This window comes from Ambystoma mexicanum, chromosome 2q (genome assembly GCF_040938575.1).
Source record: "Ambystoma mexicanum isolate Mex_15411 chromosome 2q, UKY_AmexF1_1, whole genome shotgun sequence".
In the NCBI taxonomy this organism is placed as follows: Eukaryota; Metazoa; Chordata; class Amphibia; order Caudata; family Ambystomatidae; genus Ambystoma; species Ambystoma mexicanum.
In genome coordinates, this window is record NC_090924.1 from 141,352,210 (window position 1) to 141,370,284 (window position 18,075).

Below are 18,075 nucleotides of genomic sequence, written 5' to 3' on the forward strand. Positions count from 1 at the left end.
TGTATAATACTCCTGTGGCTGCCGAGTCAGGCGAAGTCCAGCAAGGTGGCACAACTCAACAATTAAGGGGGAAGAAGGTGGTACCCAATACAAGGGCACGACTTGACTAACAATCATTCCACGACTAAGTAACTAACGCAGCCAGCATACAGGCCAGCCCAAGTTGGAAATAACCAGCTAATCAGCTTGGACTGTTCTGATATCCTTGCTTTGGAGGGGCACAACGTTGATTGCAATGAATCTGTATACATAATATGCAGCTTTGAAGTCCTAAGTGCAGAGGAACAGACACAGGACAAACAGCTGGAAAGGGAGAGGGGGGCAAAAACAGAAAGACGGGGGAAGGAAGGGTGGTGTAAAAGTTAACTGTGTGCCTGTGACACATAAAGCCTGACCACCCAAAGGGAGAAAAGCCGCTAGCTAAACCAAAACCATCGAGCACATCGGGCCTCATTAGGACCCAGGCGTTAAGGGGTTAATGGCACCGTAAAAGGTGTCGGTGCCGTTAAACCCTTAAAGCCTTACTACGAGGTCCCTTTGCGGGACCCGACCTTAATGGCTGGTCTAGACCAGCCGTTAAAGTAGGGGCCCGCAAAGGGACTCTCGAGGTAAGTACGGTACCGCAATTTGCGGTACCGTACTTACCGCCTTCCCCATTCCCATTATGTGGTAAACTAGAGTTTTTCTCCCCTCGCAGGTTTCTCAAACTTAGGTGGCCTCTCCACTGGGTGTACCTAATACGCATTTACTGTTGTTCTCTAAAATGTGGTAAAACTAGAGTTTTTCTCCCCTCGCAGGTTTCTCAAACTTAGGTGGCCTCTCCACTGGGTGTACCTAATACGCATTTACTGTTGTTCTCTTAAATGTGGTAAAACTAGGGTTTTTCTCCCCTCGCAGGTTTCTCAAACTTAGGTGGCCTCTCCACTGGGTGTACCTAATACGCATTTACTGTTGTTTTTCTGAAAAGTGGCCTCCTACTCCATGGTGCTCTCTATCTCGCCTATCTTCTCTAACTGCTTCTCTATTGACTATCCTGCTCTCCTCACTAAATCTGGTAGGAAAAAGTTTAAAAAGGACATCCTGGTCTCCAACCCAGGCCTCCCTATCGCTGACACCTACACTAGTGCGTGCTCTAAGGAAACTCTTACTGGCATCCTCTTTTTTGTGCCTTCGCCTGACCTATGGACCCTTCATATGGTCTCTGTGCTCTCTCCTTTCTCCTCTTCTCCCATTAATGGTGGCACCCGTTGGGATGTCCTCTTGGCCCCCTTCCGCTCCTCTAAGGCCATCATTAATGTCTTCGCTAATGGGACCGTCTTGGTCCAAGGCCCTCAGGCCAACCTTCACCTCTTTGATAGACGCTTCCCACGCCTCATCAACTTCCTTTCCTCTCCTGCTGTCCCCCCTCCTCTGTCCTCGTCTACCTTGCCTCTGCCCTCCCTCCCTGCACCCTCTCTTGCTCCTTCTTCACCTCCTTCTTCTACACTTCCGCAGGGCATACCTCTGATCTGTACCCCTTCCCGGAAGTCCTTCAAGGATGGCAACCTTCTCCACATTGCCACTCTTAACTCTCGCTCTGCCATCAAACATTCCTCTGATATCTGTCACCTTCTTGAGGAACTGGACCTGGATGTCCTCGGTCTCACTGAGACATGGTTCACGGCCAGCTCTGTCACCAGCTTTGACACTCTCCTACCTGACGGATACAAGATCCTCTCCATGCCCAGGCCCAACCGTGCAGGGGGGGTGGCCCTTATCTTCCCTGAGTGGATTCCTGCCACTGTCACTCCTACGCAGACCTACTCCTCTTTTGAGTGTCTTGTCTGCCTACTCTCTCTCTCTCCTAGCCATTCCCTTACTGTGGCTACTATCTATCGGCCACCTGGCCAAATTTCCTCCTTCCTCTCTGAGTGGGCTGACCTCTCCTCCTCACTCCTGGCATCAACCACTCAACTCCTCTTCCTTGGTGACTTCAACATCCACCTGGATGCCTCCTGTCCCCCCTTTGGACTCTTTCGAGACCTATGCGACTCTCTCTTACTCTCTATTCTCCCATCTGGGCCTACCCATTCTGCAGGGCACACTCTTGATGCTCTGATCTCTTCTGACCTTCCCCTCTCCGTCCCTCTCTCCACTCCTCTCTCCTGGAGTGATCACTTTCTCCTATCCTCCCACCTCACCCTCCCTACCCCACAGGCAAAGCCACTCTCATCACTGCCACCCACCTTCTCGGTCATCCGACCCATGAAGCGCGTGTCAATTGAGGCTTTCGCTGCCACCTTCTCGCCCCCCCTCCCCCTTCGGCTGACTCCCACCCTGACACAGCCCTCTCCACGCTCCACTCTGCTATATCTGATAGTCTTGATATCCTTGCCCCTGTCATGAGAATCCGCCTGAAGTCCAAAGCCAAATGCAACTCCTGGTATGACTCGGATCTCGTCACCCTAAAACGCAAGTGCAGGGTGGCAGAGAGGAAATGGCGTGCTTCATGTACATCCTCTGACAAACTGGCCTGCCGCCTGCTCCAAAGGCAATACCGTCTCTCCGTTCTCACCAAGAAGAGAGCCCTTATCCAAGCCCGCATCTCTGCTGCATCGAACAACTCGGCCGAACTCTTTAAAATCTGCAAGGAGCTTGCCAACCCTGCTGCAGTCTCTACCTCTCCTGTCCGCTCCCAGGCCCTCTGCACTGCACTGGCCTCTCACTTCATCTCTAAAACTCAGGACATCCTGTCCACACTCTCCTCCTATTACCTCCCTCCATCTCTTCCTGGCTCTTCCTCTGGCCCTTCTGCAGCAACACCTCCTCCCTCCTTCTCTGCCTTTCCCCTTTTTTCCTGCTGACGAGGTTTCAAGACAAGTCCGATCTATGAAAGTCTTGTCTAAACAGGTTCACCCCTGCTCCTCCAAAACTATCAAGGACCACATCGACTCCCTGGCTCCTGCCCTGGCTGACTTTTGTAACTAGCCCTTCGCCTCTGGAGTCTTCCCATCCCCCTTAAGCACTCCCTTGTCCACCCTCTTCTTAAGAAAACCTCTTCCGACCCCGCCTGCCCGGCTAACTATCGCCCAATCTCCATCACTCCCTTCCTGGGCAAGTTCCTTCAGAAACTGGCCATCACCCAGCTCAACCTCTATGCTGAATCTGTTGGTAGTCTTCATGACCATCAATCTGGCTTCAGAGCTGCCAGAAGCATTGAAACTGCTCTCCTGAACATCCGTGAGGACCTGCTCTTGAACCTCGACTCCAACACTCCGTGTGTTCTCATTCTGCTCGATCTCTCTTCTGCCTTTGACACTGTCAACCATGCCATCCTGCTCAACCATCTCCGTGATAACCTGGGTATCACTGGTTAGGCTCTGGCTTGGCTGACCTCTTTCCTTTCCAATCGACCCTCCCAGGTCCAACTGGGGCCCTTCCTCTCTGACATCTTCTTCTCTACCTGTGGTGTCGCCCAGGGATCTAATCTCTCTCCCTGGCTTTTCAACCAGTATCTGGCACTCCTTGCCCACCGCATCGCCACTCTCTGCCCCAACTTTCAGTGCTATGCGGACAATACCCAGCTCATTTTCAGGCTACCCTCGGCCTCCTCCTCTCCTTCCCTCATCTCCGACTGTCTGTCTGCTATCCAGGAATGGTGTGCCGCCAATGACCTCTGCCTTAATGCCAGTAAGACTGAGATTCTACTCATCGGCACACCCACTCCCTCCTTCCCTGCAGCGCTCTAGCCAGCCTCTCTTGGCCCGCTTCCTGCTCCTACCTGCAAGGCAAAAAACCTTGGGGTCATCTTCGACTCCACACTCTCCTTCTCTCCTCATATAGCTGACATCACTAAGAAGTCACACTACCAGCTGCACCTCCTCAGAGGTATTCTTCCCTTCCTCTCCTTCCCCCAGAAGCTCACGGTCTCCAGAGCCCTGGTTCTCTCGAAGCTGGACTACTGTAACAGCCTCTATCTTAATATGCCTGCCTCCACTCTCCGCCCTCTGCAACTCATCCAGAACAGGACTGCGAGACTTGTCCTTGGCCTCAAGCCCAGGGACCATATCTCTCCAGGACTGAAATCTCTACACTGGCTCCCTGTGGCCGCGAGGATTAAGTTCAAAACCCTCTGCATTGTCCACAAGGCCTTCTGGGGCCTGGGGCCCAAATACCTTCAACTCTCTCTTCCTAAATATCTTCCTTCCCGAGCCCTTTGCTCATCTGTCTCCAACTCCCTCAGGGTCAGCCGCTTCTCGAAGCAACGAGCTGGGGGTAGATCTCTCTCTGCGGCAGGGGCCTCCCTCTGGAACAGCCTTCCTGCCTCCCTGAAACTTGAGGAGAACCATCTTCGGTTCCGGAAGCACCTCAAAACCTTCCTCTTTGCTTCTGCTTTCTCTCTCCCTCTCCCCAGCTAAATTCTTCACTGAATCTGCACTGAACCTGCACCTGGGCCACTCTCACCGACCTCGGTCCTTGGCCCAGCTGCTCTCCACTTGCACTGCCTCCCTGGCAACCCCTGCACTGCGGGACTGTCTCTGCATCCCTACAGCCCCCCCTCCCAGCACTTGTCTGCACTTACCTTGCACTTGCCACCAGCCGGCCCTATTTATTTATTTATTTATTTATTCATTTTTTATTCTACTTACCCTGTTCAGCACTTCCCCCTCTCCCCTTCCCCTTGCACTTTTTCATTTCCCCCTACCCCTGCACTTGCGCGATCTGAATGACACCTGGCCTAGTAGGATCGTTGTCTGTCTTCCCCCATGTTCCCCCCTCCCTGCCTCGTCGCGCCTTGAAACACTTGTGTATAGGCGCGTTACAAATGTCATATCATATCATATCATATCATGCCCTATGGGGCAAAAATGGGAATGGGGAAGGGTCATGGTGGCATGGGGAATTACCGCCCCGCCAACCTTGGAATGGGGTGGTAATCCCCCATTCCACCATGGCAGACTCCGGCATCGACCATGGTGCTAATAGCACCATGGTTTTCCGCCGGAGTCCTAATGAGGGCCATTGTGTAGCAATAAGGATCCAGGCACTAATTGCATATGTAATGGGTACAATCCCTATGAAATTATGGCTGCCCTGAGTGGTATCCCAGAGGAACTAACTAAACTAAAGAGCGAGATGACCAAATTGGTTAGATTGACTGAGGCAGGGATGGAGCAGAGAGCTGTATTAGGCCTCGTTTGGGCCAATGTGAACCTAATCAGTGACCCAGTGAAAGTGACTACTAGGGTGGGGTGAAGACCACACTTGAGCACCCATACCATCCACACTGCTGTGCCTGGAACCGCAGCGTCAAAGGGCCAGCTGCATCCTGAGACGGTACCGATGGGTAGATACCATGACAAAGACCGACCAACAGGCCCTGTTAATAACAATTGGCGCTGGGAAAGTTTTACTTCCGGTGGTGGCTACTACATTTTATCAATCATGTATATAGGAATGAAGGAACTTGTTGGAATATTAACAGTCAATGGGATCAGTACAGGTATGTGCAATGTACCCAAGGAAATGTTGGTAATACAGATTTTAGAGGTAACTCATTGGGGTGATGAGAGAAATGTGTATTTGTATGATATCCCAAATATGGGTTCTGAATGTGCTGAACTGCAATCTTCACTGGTGAACAAAATCATACATTGGTTGTGCAACGTAAGTGGGTACAAGTCCGTAATTAGGGAGGACATCCTGCGCTGTGTGAGGGGCAGGATGCCCCAAGGTGATGGGGACTTTGTCCAAATCTCTCTTAACAATTCAAGCTTGGTTGAGGGGCTCCTCTCAATTGAATTTCGCTCCTATCCCCCTGCATGCACCAAAATGTCTATCCGACCCAGTGCACCTTCACCAAACTATAATACAGGAAGCTTTTTTAAAGCAATGATTTTGATGCCTGAGCATGTAGCAGGGGGATAGAGGGTCTGGAAGGGGTGGATTGACTGCCAAGTGTATCAAGTATAGGCAATGTGAATCTTCCCTTACCCCCCTCCGCCCAGTAATATCAGCACCTTTTAGAGGACTCTGGTAAAATAGTAAAATAGAACTGAAGGTATAATCTTGGAATGTGGCAGGGGTTAATAGATTACTGCCAGACTCTGATTGGATCAGATTTATCCACCAATTCAACCTTGTTTGCCGTCAGGAAACATGGGCATTGAATCCCCTTGAGATACAGGGGTTCAGCTCCTTTTGCCTGAACACCAGTAAAGGCCCTAAAGGAAGACCGAAGGGAGGGTTGGCTATATTGATCAGCCCTGCTGTGGATCTCTTAGCTAAAGTGATTCCCTCTGGCTCCGATGACCTTCTGTGCCTAGAGCTGATCAGAAGGGAGACGCTTGTTGATTTTCAATATCTACAACAGGCTTGGTGGGAATGCCCCCTGGAAAGTCTCAAGGTAATGTGGCAACTACTTAAGGAGTTTCAGACAGCCAGCACCTATCAGCTGGTGGTCATGGCAAAAGGATTTCAATGTTGAGTATGAACCTGTGGAGGTATTGGCTGGGTTGTGTGACGACCAGGATGCAGCGTTTGATATGCCCTTATTGAAACAGCAAAAGCTGCCAGGACACACCCCAGCACTTTAGCGGTAGCAAGGCTAATGTATGAAGCAGGTCTGCATTCTTGTAATGGGAGGATTTTACCAGATAAGCCAGCTGGAGTCACCTACATAGGGCACCAAAGCAACTCGATGAATGATTATGTTCTAATCAGTATTGTTGATTGGCACAAGGTAACAAGCATGGAGGTGATCACCCGAAGTGATACCCACTAAGCTGTGTTGTACATTTTGAACAGAGGGGCTTGGGGGGGCTGCAGACCGAGTGGTCAGAGAGCTGGAGTGCGATCACGGTCTCTGGTCAATCCAAAAACGTGGTAAAATGGTTGACACTAGACATGGACGTGATCAAGCCACGTATTTACGCAAGTATTGACCCTTACATGGTGGGCATTTGCCTGGCTGATAGCACCTCCGCTAGTGTCAGATAACTGTTTACAGATATGATGAAGACTTTGTCCCACTTTTTCGTCAAGCCAGCAGGAACAATAAGAAAGTACAACCTGGGTAATAAGGGCTGGTTCGATGATGACTGCCAGAAGGCTAAAAATGACCTTTTATTATACCTTAAAAATTTAGATGTGTTTGACAAAACCCATTTAAGGTCTCTCCGGGCATAATACAAGTCATTGGTAGCAACAAAAAAGCTGCAGTTCATTAATAACAAATCAAAGGAATTACTATCTTGTAGCGAGAAGGATGATCAAATCAATTTCTGGACAATTATTGGTGGTGATGACTCAAAATCACTGAGCTTATGCTATCAATATTACTGTATGTTATATAATAAGGAACAGCATGAACCACATGCATCTCCCCAGTGATATAATAGTGCACACTGCGCATGGGATCCTGTAGCCTTTTCAATTGGTGAGGTAGAAGAGTCTATCAAAGGTCTAGGTGGAGGGAAGGCCCCTGGGCCCCACCGAGTCCCTATTGATTTGCTGAAAGATGAGCTTCAGGTCTGGGCTGATGAAATGTGTGTTTGATTTTGTTGTTAGCATGGGAGGGTGTCCCACAGTCTTGGCGCAATGCCATCATTATCCCACTATCTAAGAAGCGTGATACTAAGAATCCGGGAAACTACCGACCCATCTCTCTTTTGGATGTAGTGGCAAGGTGTATGCTAAAGTACTGCTGACCTGCCTACAACAATGGGCACTGGAGAATAGCATTATTAACCATCTTCAAGCTGGCTTTTCTCCTGGCATCAGTACTGTGGACCAATGTTTTAGGATGAAAACAATATTGGCTAAATACGTCTCACTGCAGCATGTTAGAATCTATGCAATATTCATAGATCTTCACACAGCTTTTGACAGTGTCTCTCGCAGCAAGCTGTGGTCCATGCTAAGAGAGAAGGGAGTCCCAGTGCCGCTATTGGCTGCAATCCAGGCACTTTATATGGGCAATAGGGCATCAGTGAGGTGAGAGTTAGGCGGGGAGATCACAGATTCCTTTGCAGTAGAGATGTAGGTTCGACGGGGGTGTGTGTTGGCCCCCCTCCTATTTTGTATGTACATTAAGGTTATAATATAGGAACTGTTGGCAGCCGGTCTAGATCCCCCTAAAATGGGCAAAGACAAATTCCTGGCACTGTTTTATGCAGACGATGCCTCACTATTATCCACTACATCAATGGGTTTGAGGCAAAATCAGAAAACTTTCATTGGGAAATGTGAACAGCTCTCAATGATGCTCCACCTAGAAAAAACAAAGGTAATGGTATTTGGTCAGAAAATCTGTAAGAAGGATTAAAGTACGGGTACTGATTGATGGTTATGTTCTGGAGCAGGTCTGTCATTGGGATTACCTAGGGATCAGGTTCTCGGATGTCTTGACCGGATCGGCCCACCTGTCAAAAATGTTATAATGTTTTCCATGTAATGCAACAACTGGCACTGACATACTTGACTTTCTTGCACTCTGTTCCTCACTAGTGGAGTAATGTTATTAGTGATGAGGTGCCAAAGTGCTTTGCATTTTGCAAACTCTACTTCTCTTCATGTGTAGATCTCTTTACAGTACCCCATCTCACTGCAGCACAACACCATGTTTCAGATGAAACTAGAATGTTTTATTTTGCAAACGGGTATTTCTGAATGTCTTGGTGTGAGTTTAAAGCTGTCACAAGCCAGTCTTTGGGCCTTAGCATGTATGCCAATACAATTCATAGGAAGGCTCAGGTCGTGGTGAAATCTGCACCATATGTTGGGTGATATGAAGATGAGCAGATAACAACTACCTTTATACCACAGGTATACCCTTTGTGTGGTAGTTGAAGAACGCACACCATGTGAACGAAGCAAGGCATTATTCTGGCCCCTCTCACTTTAGACTTCTCTAGTCTCTATTTCCCCTGACCCCTTCATTCCAAAGTCTGATTATCTTTGTTTTTCTGTACATGGGTGTGTCAGTAGTATTTTTATTACTTGGATGTATTTTTTAGTTTAATAACATTTTGAATTTCTTTAGAACCTCGACTGGGCATTGCTTCTGTTTTGGTACCACAGTACTACTGCTGTTTTGTGGGATTCTCTGCGAGCTCACACCCCTTATAAAGAGCAAAGCCTGCCCCCGGCCTGTGCTACCTCCAAATGTTAAGTTAGCCTACCATTCAGGTTATGTCTATTTCACCTTTATGATTGGTATAACTGTTGGTTTAATATTGGTGTTGGGGTGAATATACACTGTAGCCACTACTCATCCCTGTACACCTGCAGAGTAGTAGTAATGCCATCAGAGTTCCCACTTATTATCCGTAACTGTGGCAGCCTGACCTTCTGCCTGTATCTTGAAGATAAAGTTGATGGTAAAGGAAATAACACTTGGAAAAATCAGCAGTGGCCCTCTGAGCCCATGACGCAGATGAATTATCAGCTTCATTTTTACATTACCTGGCTTTGCGGCAGAGGCAGGGTACAGGTGAGGCTAGGGGGAGGGCACCCAGCAAACAGCCTAAAAGGCTGCAAGTGGTCTGTGGGCTGTATAATGACCATCCCTACTTTAAAGTGGCTAAGGAACATATTGCTGTCAGAAAGGAAACATGGCATTCCACATGTTTTCACAGAATTAACATTAACCAGCTTCTTTATGAACAGGAGAACAGAGCAGAAAGTGTCCCACAACTATTGCTTATGTTGTGTGGGGCTTCACGGCTGGATTTTCAGCATTTTGTGCATGGCCAATAAACAGGCACAGGAATCGAGGTGAACCCTAGGTATTCATGACTGTTTTCACTACATGCAAATAATACAACATTATCAGTGGAGATCAGTAATGGTGGATGGCATGAAAAACGCTGGCGGCTTCCATTACAGTATATCCCTATAGAAATGCCATGCTTCCACCACATGGCAAAAAGCAGATGGAGAGTCTATGGGTATCCATACTTGTCTACCCGCATCAGAATCCTGGTGCAGGAAATGTCTAATTTTCATTAGCTGCAGGAAGCAGGCAAACACACAAAACAGATTCCTCGCCATAGCTCCCACTTTTGTGCGGAAACTGATCCAATCTCTTGCAGATCTGTCATTGCTCTGCACCCTTTTAAACCCTCATTAGAATAAGGTTGTAAAACCTTGACACAAAAATGGGTTTGGATATTCCAGGAATACCGACTTCCTCTATTTCCTTCAATGTAATGCACAATTCATGCAAAATGTGAGTTTAGACATTTTAAGTTATCCGAATGCCAGCCATTGAGCAAAGAATTGCATTGAAGGTTTGACCATTTTGTCTGCGAGTTGGTAGCATGTTGATTTTTGTTAGTGGTGGCGGTCTAATGAAGGTCAAGATGAGAGCAACCTTTTCTTGCCTGTCCTGCCACGTGTATTCGAAATATCAAATCAGTATTTCATTAAATTTGGAAAGGACAGGGTATTGAGATCAAGTCAGTTGAGTATTTCCATTTGAAAACGAGAAATCATTACAATCCCACAGTTAACTCACAAAGTTGCGAAGGTTGGGATGGTATGTGGAAGATGTTGAAAGCTCATCAAGCAGGTGAGGTGGGGATATTTGTCTGTGATATTCTTAGACTGATTATAGTCGTCTTTCTCACATATTTAAAACATTATTAAAAAATGACATATATATCTTAAAGTGGAAAAACAGCACATTAGTATATTCTTTTATTTATAATTGTGTCATTTCTCTCCCGATGCAACATATGATGACACATTCCGCTATTTCATCCTTTAAGGTACCAGCGAACACAGGGACACCCTCTGTGAAGCTTTTAGTGTGGAGATTGTAATAGACTGTTCAGGGCTTAGTGAGAAATGGGCCCTTTTTGGTTTATCATCCACATTAGAACAGAAGAGCATTATAATCCTGTTTTTAGGAAATACATGTTGAAAAGGTATGTGGAAGGAATACTTCAGCTACAATTAAGTCCTCACCATGGACCATATCACTACAATCGTCATTAGCACTTTAGGGGAACCTCAAACTCAGCTGTGTGGATGAGCAGATCTGGCTTCATACTACCTTTTACCTCAGTATTTCAACTATGGCTTTCAGGCGACCTCCAAACCCTCCCCTAGTTTTACATTTAAAAAGACATTATAATGTTTGTAAATTCCAAATGGGACATTGTTTTGTCCCCATGGACTAATACAATGATTGTATAATGTAGGTGAGAAGGATGGCAGTCCCCTGTATGCAGTTTGCCTTTTAGCTAAATAAACCACTCAAACCTTTAAAATCCCATGAAATAAAGTGCTTCTATGACAGCCCAGAAAAAATTTCTCACTGCCTGAGATGCACTGAATGGAGCGTCCAAGTGCAAACTGAAGAGCTGAGAAATGCTGCTAGCCCTGTGCATAGGACGAGGTCATTCTTGGCCACTGAGCATGTCTGAGCGAAGCACAAGCCAGCCTTCAAAAAAAGAGAATGAGCCCATTTTGTTGGGCCAGACGATGTGTATCTTGGCATGTTTGCAAAATCATCTGAGCAGTGTTGCAATGCTGACAGCGCACAAACTGTACTGGAAATTCAATGAATGGCTCCTGTAAGGAAGGAACCCACAGTGCTTAGGTGAAAAGGGAGCGTCTTGTTATAGGAACGCACTGTTGTATTTTCCACCTATTTGCAGGGTTAACTAATACAAGGGCAATTTAGATGAAATCGTTGTTTTAGATCTCAAAGACCAATTTGCTTTTTTAAAAAAAAAAATCTGCACATTTCAATGGTATAGTGCAAAGTTTTGGGGGCTCGTAAAACGAAAATGGACATAATTATAATCTTAAAATCAAAAAAGGGAAGTATTCAGATCTTAATTCGGTATGTATATACAATTAGAATATCAACATCATCACCAACCAAGTCAATATTTAAAACACAACCACATTTTCAATATCTCTTTATTGATCCTGGCGGTGCACTTTTTCTCCTCCATTCAATGAACACTTCCATTTGACATGCTGTTTGGTCCCTTGCAAGGTGGAATGGCGCGCTAAATAGTAAAACAGATCATGTTCCCATGTACTGTTTAGTGTTACTCTCCATCTTGTGAAGAAATAAATACCACTTGCAAATTATACTTCAAAGACAGCTGTTATTATTGGTTTCCTATGTGCAGGTGAAAAGCGTGGGTGGGTTCGGTAGGAGCCCATTAGTTTTACACCTGCATGAAAATCTTTGACAAGGTGAAGGAGCCCAGCATGTTTGAGATCCTGCCTCCATGCTGTGCTCCTCCCCACCTTGTCACTGCTGCATAATTGGGCAGAACAGGAAATGGGAGCTTAAAAGCATCACACCTCACCTTTTGGTCATAATTTCTTCCTCTGCCCCATTTAAAATGAAGCTGAAAATCATTTTGAAATATTTTTGCTACAAATGTGTTTATGACGCTCTTACATACTGCGTGAATTATTGTAACTGAATCCATATAGGTTATTCAGGACCAGAGTAAAAACAGCCCACTATGATACTGTTTTCCAGCTGCGCTTTGTACTGTTTGCGTCATGTATTTTTTCTTATAAAGTGTAAAGTACCGAGATAATGGGCCTCATTATGAGTGTGCCAGTGCAGTAATAATGTGCCGGTATTACTGCATACTGGCACGTTACCGCAACGGCACACTCCTAGTTTATCATTAGGGTATTGGATTTACCACCAGTTGTGAGCTGACGGTATATCCGCCACCCTACCGGCAAAAAACTGCCAGTATTACTGGCCGGTAATACCGGTCCTGGTAATACCAGCAAATCCCCCATGGAGTCTAATGTAATGAGGCCCAATGTCTTGTAATGTCATTTTCTTGCAATACAGTGTGATATTTAAGCTGAAATAACAGTCTGGGCCTCATTATAAGTTTGCCGGTAGTAATGGCACAGGTAAGCTACCAGCGCGCTTACTACCGGTGCGGCAAACTACGAGTTGTGCTTGCGGGTGCATTTTTGCCCTCCAGGTCTGACCTAGTCTAGTAGTATCAGTGCTGAATTTGTGTTGGAGTCTTCGTTGAACTTTAGGTCATCCCATATAGCGAGAAGTGAAGTCTCTGTCCCTCTCATGGGTCTGAAGCCGACCTGTGCCTGGTCCAATAGTTGGTGACTTTCTGTGTGTTTCAGTGTTTGTTTGCAGACATGGTTCGTAGACTGTGTACCAAGCAGTTAAGAAACTGCTGTGATGGTACAGTACTAGTCATTTCAGCCAGGTAAAGTGTCAGTTTCTGAAATTTTCATTTTCAGTTAATCATGTAATTATCTTTTCCATCAATGCATTTGATGGTTTACCATCTAATGTTCAAACTACAGCCTGCCAAACCTCTAAACAACCCAAATGCTTGAGGCCATGCTAGTTGCAGTTAGGAGCTATACACTTGTCTCATAACACAACATACTGTCTCCTCATCTGAATCCTTAAAAGATGCATCCACATCACATCTCTAATGAAAATGACACACTGGCTACCACTGAAACGGATCATAGATTAGGAGGCCATTGGTCTCGGTCACAAGTCTAACCAGGTCTCTTTTCCTAGATGTCTTGGAAGAAAGTTCTCATCCTAACAGCCAGCCACATTCCTTTCGGGAGCACCCCAAAACATGCTTTATTTGTCACCCACCAAGCTACCAATGCTTCAAACGAATGCCCCCTGCAAACTGAAGGTTATGCCGTTTGAGGCACCACTCCTCTCTGCCTTAGTTTGGAGTCTAGCACCCTGAAGTTCCAGCGAGCATTGTAAATACTCCTGTTTTCCTTAGCCTATAGACTGCACTGAAAATGTAACCTGATGATCCATAGCCATCTTGATCCTTTCCAATTTATTAGAATTCATATATCTCCTTACTGTTTATCAGATGCCTAATATCAATTGACATTTTTGATTAGAGAGTTTAGAGAGTTTACACTTGTGGTGGCTTCTACACACACTCAAGACCTGCATTCCAATGAATAGAGGATTTCATGAAGCACCGAATTGCAAGAAGCTCCCATTTGGTCCAAAAAGAGAGGTTCTCATAACAGGAATCACTTTTCCTCTCCACCTAATTCCTCTCAATCGAAAGAAGCACTAACTCTAATCACCTTAGCTCTCTCTTAACTAACGTATTTTACTGAATTTCAAGGCTTTTGTTATACTATAGTATCTGCAGGTACCACTAGCCATGGTCTCCAGCCATGGCCTCTGTATATGTTGCACCAATAATCTGTCCACAAAGACCCTTTGCCCCCTGCCTACTAGTTGCGACATCTGCAGATGTAAAATATTGTTTTTCCACTCCCTATTCCTGCGGTTATTTACCAAGAAATAATTTCTGATCCCCACGACAGCGTAGTGTTGTGGTGATTCCCCGTATAATGGAACAAATGGTTGACAATGGTTGTAGTAATCACACAAGATTCCCTTGGTATTCCCCTGATAAGCTGAAAAATGCCTGAACATTAAAATGTCTTCCCCAATACCTCAGTCACTCACCATGTGCCCCTTCTTCTTTTCTTTGTCCCCCCGCTTCCATCAATTGGGTTTTCCCTCCCTAACCCTCCCCCAGTACCTCCAATCACTCTTTGGTTTTTGGGACCAAATTTCTTTTCTGGACGCGTCTAGCAGTGTTGTCGCAATAATCTTGCAAGATTCCCCTGGTATTCCCCCCCATTTGCCGAAAATGTTCTTTCCGTAACTGGGTCCCCTGACCACCCCTTACATGACATGGTGTCCTCCTTTTCCCTCCCCACCTCTAGCCTGATGGGATTGCATCCTTTTAACTGCACCCAATAGCTTTTTGAGCTTCTATGGTGTTATCGCAGGAATCGCTCACATCGAGCCCCAAAAAATGTGCTCCTTTTCATTTCTGAAAAGTGCCTCTGCTGCAAAGCACCATGGCATGTATATACATGTTTTATGGAGCATGAGGGTACCCCCTTCTCATCGAATATGTTAAAAATTACTGGACAAATTTAGCCTAACATAGTCACGGAAATTAAGTCAAAGCATAGTGCCCAAGTTGTTTGATGCATATCTGCCCAATGGTTGTTGTGCTACAGCTGCTCAAATATTGCACTTTTTTCTTTATGGGGAAATGAATGAAAGTAGACTGAGAACTGTGTTTTTTTTGTTTTCTTAATAACTTTTTTCATTTTTTTAAAAATGTGTAAACCACTGATTGTTGTGAATGACAGTGCTTAGATGGCCTGGCCGTAGGCACTAAATAAATACCAACAGCAATAGCAATCACATCAGGTTAGAGTTCAGGAGTGGAAAAGAAGACACCATGTAAAGTTGGGTATTTGGGGGTGAGTTGGGGAGCCAGTTAGGGGTAGAAAATGTTCGGTTTATCAAGGGAAGACTGCACAAATCTCACAAGATAACAGTGGCAATGCCGCAAGATGTGCTCAGAGAAAAATGTGTGTCACATGAAGTGATGAGTTATAGGGGAGGTAATGGGAGAGGGTTAGGGAAGTAGAAAGCAATTGAGTGGAGTGAGGCGACCTGGAAAAAAGAAGGGGGGCACATGTTGAGTGCCTGTGAGAATGTAGAAGACTTTAATTCAGAGCAATTTTTCTCATTATCACAGGAATTGGCAGCCCCCTCTCTACCGAATTTCTGTTATTGGAAATTATTACGGAGAAATGAATGCAGGAATAAGGAGTTAGAAAAAAAGGTGTGACATCTACCGTGCCTGCATCTACTGGGCAGAAGACAATGAGTGTTTGGTAACAAATGAATGGTGTGACATGGCTAGTGGGCCCAAATGAAAGATATTGGTGGAACACGTACAGAGGCCACAGCGGAAGGCCATAGCTAGTCAAACCTCAAGAAACTGTGCAACATGTTTTGCTGTGGCCACTGACCATGGCAGAATACCATGGCTAGTGGACACGGAGGAAACTAAGGTATAGCAGAGCACTTGAAATTCAGTGAAAAGCTGCTTGTTAAGGGAGTTAAGTTAAGGCGATTATATTTAATGCTACAAACCCCCTGAAATTCAGCACTCACATTTCAATCACGTACACCTCAGAGAAGAAAATGTGTCACATGAACCAAACAGTGATAGGGGTTAATATCCAGGAGAGGGCCAGGGAGGAATAAAGTAATTGAAGGGAGTGAGTGGACCATGAAAATAGGAGGGTAGTACTTTATGCATGCCAGTGAGTAGAGGGAATTGTTTGGGATTTTCAAGTGTTATTGGGGGAATACCAGGGGAATCCCGTGGGAATGGGAGAGAGTGGAAAAACAGTAATTTTGCACCTGTAGTTATCACATCTCTTAGATAGGGGTAATGGCTCTATTTGCCGAAAGTCATGGCTAGTGGGCCCCAAAGAAACCTATGGTTGCAACATCTACAGAGGCAGAGCATGGCTAGTGGGCCCCAACGAAATCTGTTGGTATAAAATGTATGCTAGCCATGACCAAAGGCCATTGCTAGTGCGCCCCAAAGAAACCTATTGGTGCAACATGTACAGTGGCCATGGCCAAAGGTCATGGATAGTGGCACCTGAAGAAACTATAGCAAAATGGACAGACCAGGTATGAAACAACTTGAGCACGAAGACTGACTCGATTTCCGGGATGGGTCTAGGGTAATTCCATCTATTAAATGTTAAAATATTTGATGGAGAAGGGGGTGCTCCCTTCTCCCAAAATTATAGCTACATGTTCCATGGTCCATGGTGCTCTGCAGCAGAGAGGCTTTTCGGAAATGAAAAAGCTGCCCTTTTTTGTTGTGCTCGATGCAAGAGATAACCAGGGTTATTACGGGAATAACTGATCCCTTTAAAAACAAAAAGTATAAAAATGCCATTTAGAGGAGAAAAAAGGATGAAATGGCATCAGGTGAGAGGTGGGGAGGGGGAAAGAGGAAAGATGACACCTTGTGAATTTGAGGATTTTGAGAGGGGGTGGAGGACCAATTGCAGAGATTGAATGGAGTTTGAGAGGGGGTGGAGGACCAATTGCAGAGATTGAATGGAGTTTGAGAGGGGGTGGAGGACCAATTGCAGAGATTGAATGTTTTCGCATAATCATGGTTATTTTCACATAACCAGGGTTATAGTAGAAAACAGGATCGGGAATCAAAGTGCGTGACACAAATAACCAGGGTTAGTTTACAGATAACCGTGGTTATTTGTAGTACATTAGTATTAACAGTGTTATAGTCGTACATTAGTATTATCAATGTTCTGCTAACTGTGGTTATAGGGAAAAGATTTTTAAAAAATGAGAGTTAAAATAAATTAGTCTAATACAAAAAAAGTGGAATGTTACAGATGCAGTGAGGTGGGGGGTAATGGATGTGGCCAAAGACTATGGCTACTGGGTTACTTTAAGGAACCGAATGGGGTAATATGGAAAGTGGACACTGCATACATTTCTTGGCTAGTTGTCCCTAACGAAACCTATTGGGGTAACATGTCAAGGGGCCACAGTGAAAGACTGTGGTCTGTAAAAAAACTATGGTATAAAAAAGACCTTCAAATTCACTGAAAAAAATTAGCAAAGTGGTGCAGATCTAACGGAACAAAACCCTTGAAATTCAGCAGATGTGAAATTCGTGACCAGATTAACTCGGCACATTGCCATTGCAAAGCCCATGAGCCCATGAGCGCATGCATATTATAAGAGAAGGGATTCACAATGACATACAAAATAGCATTTTGGGGACATCAATGTGAGCTCTCTGAGTTAAGCTGGTTATGACGTCGCACATCCTCTGAATTTCAAGCAGTTTGATTAGGTTAGATCTGAACATCTTAACTGCATCCTTAACAAAGGTTTTTTCAGTGAGTATAAATATATATGCTTTCTTCAACCACCTGCAAAAACCCTCATCTTAATTTAAACACAGCTGTTTTCGAAAATTATTGATTGACAATATGTTCTTGTGTGCTGTTTGTAGCTGTGTTCATTTCACAAGTTAACGCTAATTTAAACGTGTTATATGCTAGTTAGTACATGGTTAACATGTGATAAATTAGTTATGCACTAAGCACATGTCTGCAGCCTGTTCCTTGACCCAATCTAACACCAAACACTGACCCCATCTGACGTTAAACACATATATGAATGATTTGCACAACTATATT

General features: G+C 45.3%; 1 protein-coding gene across 1 annotated transcript in view; it reads left to right on the plus strand.

Moving 5' to 3' along the window:
* The window catches only part of XYLT1 (xylosyltransferase 1), a 969,342-nt gene that overhangs the window by 943,247 nt on the left and 8,020 nt on the right, over window positions 1-18,075 (plus strand). The gene's annotated exons all lie outside the window — the stretch shown is intronic.